At 29.5% G+C, this 6,011-nt stretch overlaps 1 long non-coding RNA gene across 1 annotated transcript in view; it reads right to left on the bottom strand.

Annotated features, from left to right (window-relative positions):
- LOC139425086 (uncharacterized) overlaps positions 1-3,964 on the bottom strand; it is a 52,101-nt gene extending 48,137 nt beyond the window's left edge. Inside the window, exon 1 of the long non-coding RNA XR_011636282.1 lies at positions 3,633-3,964. This is a non-coding gene — a long non-coding RNA (uncharacterized lncRNA). The remainder of the gene's footprint in view (positions 1-3,632) is intronic.
- Positions 3,965-6,011: the final 2,047 nt, after the last annotated feature.

Below are 6,011 nucleotides of genomic sequence, written 5' to 3'. Positions count from 1 at the left end.
ATATATATAAAATTTCTCGCTGATTTCATATAAATTTATCTGAGGAGTTTACTTTGAAATATTTTTAGAAGGATATTATGAAAGTATTTATCTAAATTAATATTTAAAAATAAAATTTGGTATAGCATCTACGACGTAGTGATTAGTATTTGTCAATTTCAAATATTTTTTTTAATACAATGTGACTAAAGTTATAGGAATTATACTGAAGAAGGACAGTTAGTTACAACAGGTAGAGATGGAGTAAAAAAAAATTGAAAAATTATGACACCATCATGACACCAATATGCTCCCCTCAGTAAATGTGTTGCAATTAAACTACCTTGAAAACCCGAGGCGTTATTTATTAGTTTAATTTAAGTAAAATATTTATATTTGTTTTCATTATTTGTACCTGAAATATCAAGTTTTTTTTTATAATTTTATTTTGCAACCGGTGTTGAACAGGCGACTCAATTCTGATTTGACAACTATCAATGTTTAGCTCCTCAGCCTTGTAATTTTGAACCCAACACGGAAGGCAGAATCAATCATAGGGACGAAATTAACCTTCATGTAGGACTTATTAACATTAGTGGAAAGTAAAGATTAATAAGATTAATTGAAAGTTCTTGGTGCTAAAGATACATTTATATTTGAATTTGCTTTATTTAGTGAAAAAGCTATGTACTTTAGGCAACCACCATGTATTATTTATAACATTCGGGTAATGAGGGCAATAATCCTTTTAGGATGTGTGGGTCATTGTCAGGAAAATATTTGCTTGGTATTAAACTACACCACATATACTTATTAACAACACTTATTGGCATTTCATTAAAGTTGAATGTTTATATAAATATTCTTTTAACACCTTAAATCAAGAATTATTCTTGTTTAGACAATTTAGAATAATTATGCTTTAATCTTTAAAAAAAATGATATGGTGATTCGGTTTTAAAGCACTTTTTGCTGAAACTCGGTTCCAAATATTTACAAGAATTTAACTCATAGATTTATATTTCTCCGTATGGTGAAATGTTTTTTTTTTTATGGATGTAAATAAATATTTTTTTAATCAATAGGTTTACTCTTTTTTAATTAACTAAATTATTGATTTTAGGAAAGAACGTAAAAATGTTTATAATCATGACTTTTTAACCGGAAAGTATCTTGCTGCAATTTTAAGTAATGATAAATATTTCAAAAAGTGTTTTTTAAATTATACCAAAGCAAACAGTTCTATAAACAAAAAAGTTTTTAGTATTGCTTTATAATTATAAATTTTGAAATTTTTTAACCTGATTTAAAACTTTTGCATTTTTAAATAAACTTTTAGTCTGCCTTATACATCGTCTTTTAGGATTGATTCAGAGAAAATTTAAATATTAATAAATACTAAACTTATATAAACTTAAAAGAACTTGAAAATTTTAAAGCTATTGAAAATGAAAATATTGAATGTTAACTACAAGTGAATTTTGTTGCGTTAAAATTGGAAATTTTATGAACTAAAATCTTAAAAATGATTTTTGTTATTTTTTTTTGTGATACTGAAAGCAATATTTCCATCAATGTATTTATATATATAATATATTTTTTAGCTAGTATTACATATTTGAAAGCTAGTATATTTATGATTGCAATATATAATTATCAGCTAGTATATATATGAGAGACACAGGGATTTTTTTTATTTTAAATGTTTTGTTTCTATGTGTTAGTTATCATCATTTTACAAAGATTATCGAAGCTTTTTAAATTTGATATTAAGTATATATATTACTTTATATTAATTAAATAAATCAATAGCATTATTTAAAAAATATATTTTAATAATTATCGACAATTCTAGCAAGCAGATCTCGACCCTTTTATAGCAAATATGAACTAATTTTAAAATGTTTTTCAAAATATTTTCTTTTATATTTAAAGTCTACGTGTTTCCTAATTATTAAAAAAAAATGAATTATTTTACTTTCTCACTTTTTAGGATTGAAAATGTTTATTTACATTATAAAGTTTTCAGTACTTACTCAGTAGATTTTTGAAACTTTTATTTGAAGTCCTCAACATTTTGATAACAGCTTATGCTAATGAAAGTTTTGCTTCAAATACTTATAAAGATTTTTCTTTTGATAATACTTTAAACTTGTAAGTAACTTCTTGGTACTCACTAAGAAATATCGATTAACTGTATGACAGTAACGATAACTTTAAGTAAATAAATGCTTTCTAGCAAGGAATGTTTATATGACGACAAAAAAATTTAATTTAATATTTGTTCTATTTCATAGGTTCCTAACTTGGAGGTTATCCCCCCCCAGTAGGAGCTGACGACTTCTAGGGAAAGGGGCGTTTTACTTCCTAGAAGAACGGTAACAGTTAAAACATAAATTATTATATTGAGTGTTTTTTCTGTCTGAAGATAATTTCCATTCTTAATTTCTAACATATCACATCTTATCACAGTAGTAATTAATGTTACAATTAATTGAGAAAATTAATATTAACTAATTTCATGACAAACATAGCACTCTTACTTCGGTTTCTTACGCACAATAAATTTAAACTCTAGGAAATCTAATACGATTTTTCCTTTACTTTTTAAAATACAATATATCATTTAGGATTTTATGATCGCGCAATTTGAAATTTGGTTTTTGTTCCATTGGCGTGATGTTATGATTGTTTGGAATTTTAATAATAATTTATTTGAAAGTCATTTTATGTTTTACATTAGTTTAAAGGGAATAATTTATCGACTTTATAAAGTACAGCAATCTTTATGAGTAAAATGTAATGATGATTCTTCTTCAGTATCATTAATTTCAATACAGTAGTTAATATTTACATTAATATTTTAAAATATTTTGTTGGTTATTTAATCTAAATTGTTAGATGATATATTGAATTTGTTTTAATCCAAACACTTTTAAGTATGGGCTTCCTTTATAAAAATAGCTTCTGATATTGATTAACAGCAATTGTTAAAGGGGATAATTATCTACAGACAACATATTAAAAATATTAAACAATTTAAAAATTGGGGGGGGGGTGGAGATAAATCTTTGTATCACAAGAGGGAGCAGCGATCTGAAAAAGGCTAGAAATCACTGTTCGAGTTGATACATTATGTATATTAATTAATTTATTAATTAATTTATTTATTTATTCAATTATTTAGATAACAAACGTAGAATATGTATAATAAGCAAATATATTTAAACCAAAAATTAACCAATTAAAAATATATATATTGCAACCAGACAACCCCATTTATGATGGGATGACCCACACGCAAAAGGGGGGGGGGCTCCTCTTGGGAATGGAAATTTCAGCTATGCTTGCACGATAGCGAAAAAGAAAATTATAATGCTATGATGAATAGTTCCATAATCAGATCATAGTCGATAAAAATTTGATTTCTATCATTTTATTATTTTAGAAGGTGTTAAAATGCAAAAAACTCAATGAGATTGGCGAATGAAGTGGGGTTTTTTTCTTTGGTAGTCTAGCTTTTCAGTTTTTGCCTTAAATTTTAGAATAAATTTTAGCATAAAGTGAAATTAAAGGAAATTTTAGGAAAGGAAGGGAATATATATTTTTTTCCATAGATTGCTGGATAGTGATTGAATACTTAGAAAAGTTACCAGTATCCGACAATTTTGTTATCCAATTCACTTAAAGCTTTTCACTGTTGAGACACTACTATTAAACTGTCATATCCATACTTTTAACAAAGCAACACGTTGTATCCATAGGATAACCTTCTTGTTTATTCCAACTCTACTGCGCATGCTTTGCGAACAGAGCGTCAATATCCACCAGTCATATTGGATATGCTTCTTTTCATAAGTAATCCTCAAGGTACCACTTTGGAACAATAAAAAGAAAAAATATCTCGAATGTATCCAAAGAAAAAGATACGGGACAGTCCGTGGATTCAGACCGAACTAGCAGACTCAGAAAATCCTTCTGAAAAGTTCGGCTCTGCGACGTTGGTACTTATATAGCGTCCGGTGTTTCTAGCCCGTTAGGCTTTTCGGCTGAGATCTCATGGTGCTCTGTATGTATTTAGCCACATCTGAAACCAAAGCCCGTGCGAACCATCTCACTGCTTCCTTGCTTCTAAATCCCCCCTCCTTATCCCCCCTTTCTCCGGCAAAAATTTCCTGGTTTAATGAAACGCGAATTCTCGGTGCGCTGCGCGCTTAAAGGTCTGAAGGCAGAAAAGGAAATCTAGCAGGAGACCGGGGGGGCTGGGGCCCCCCATTCCTCCTCTCTTTCTATCAATCTTTTCGCCTTCTTGGACCTCCCGGATGCGGACCACTGGTCCGGACTGAGGGACTCAACGGTGCGAGGTCGGGCAACGCTGCGCCCCCGTGTATTTTTCGCCCGGACGGCCCAGTTTAACCAGACGACTAAGCATCCGTGTGCTCGGGCATCCTTCTTCTTTTTCTTGTGTTCCCCGATTTCTGCCTATTTGGGTTTTGTTGTGTTCGTTGTGTCGTGAAAATAATTCTCGCCACCCTTACACGACCCCCCTGTAGGATGAACGCAAAGATAAAAGTAATAACAGGGAGGATTCGTTTTTGGGAGGAAGAAATCGGTAACTTTTGTAGAAAATCATCGAAGAATATGCTTTATTGGAGAATTTATCTTTTTTTTTTTTAGATGTTGAAATGTATTTTGAAAAATTGCGATTAAGTTTTACTCTGATTTTTGAAGTGAAGCAAAGCTGTATGATAGGAGCATTAAATAAAATAAAAAATCTTTTTTTTCATAAACGCTATTTACTATATTGTATTTTTTGCTATAGTTTGTTTGAAAACCATAGTCTGTCTTTTTTGCCATAGTCTATAAAAATGTAAAAAATAATTTGAATTATTATTTCCAACTATTGAAGTATATATATATATATATATTTATTTCTTCGTGANTTCAGGCACCCCCTTTTCTAGGAAGATCCCCTCCCCTTCTACGTGTAGCAGAGAGGATATTTTTCTTAAAGAAAAGAGTAAGTTCGTAATTAAACGATTTTATGCGTTTTTCTTCCCATCTTTTATATAATGTTTGAATTTTAAACAAATTTTTAAAAAAAACTGTAATTTATTTGCTCTTGAAAATGCTTAAAACTAGAATCTACAGATCTAAAACATTTGAATTCATAACTTAAATAATAATCCCGTTATCATATTTTCTAAGTGAAAGATTTAGGATATTTAGTATTTTCACTTCCCGGTAAAATTAGTAAGTCCTAAGCAGAATTGCTCAGGACCTTCTACAGGAAGCTCTGCGCAAAACACACTTACGTGAACTGGCATTTTGCTCAGTACTTTAAACTAAACTTGCATTAAGATAACCCATCAATAACTAGAACTGCAAACCCATCATGCCGGGAATTCAATACGCAAGTCAAAATATTGAGAGAAAAAATATGGTAAAAACTACCGGAATATGGAAGAATTTACCGTGTATCAAGTTCTGTGGGAATACCAAAAAGCTGTTTAATTTTTACCAAAGCGCGTTGATAATGATTTCGAAAATTCAACAGTGAATTATGGTTTTGTAATATGTGATAAAATTTGGTGAATGTGGTAAAATTTTGTAATTTTATCTTCATACCTTTACTTTTCAGTTTTGTCTCACTGAAAAATACTTTAAATTTACTTTTCCGTTTTGTATTTTACTAATTTTGTAGAAATAAGAACTATAATTTTAAAAACCGGAATTTTCGGAAAACCGTTACCATACAGAAGGATAAAATACCAAGAGAATGATTTAAATACCGTACATTTTGATTTTTAATAACAGATTTATATTTGTTTGATTTTTTTTTAATCAAAAATGTCATTTCATCCTGTACGGTAATTTTTCCAGATTTTTTTTTCTCCATGTAGAATAGTAAGTTTTAAAAATTATAACAAGGCTCGATAAGGATATGTGAAATTTACCCTCTTCGAATCCCAGTGATGGTTGAATTCCCGGCTCTTACTCACCAGAGTGCTAACTCAAAATATCCTTAGTGG

This window comes from Parasteatoda tepidariorum, chromosome 2, assembly GCF_043381705.1.
Source record: "Parasteatoda tepidariorum isolate YZ-2023 chromosome 2, CAS_Ptep_4.0, whole genome shotgun sequence".
NCBI classification, from domain to species: Eukaryota; Metazoa; Arthropoda; class Arachnida; order Araneae; family Theridiidae; genus Parasteatoda; species Parasteatoda tepidariorum.
The sequence above is the reverse complement of the archived record's forward strand: the minus strand, read 5'-3'. Positions and strand labels throughout refer to the sequence as shown.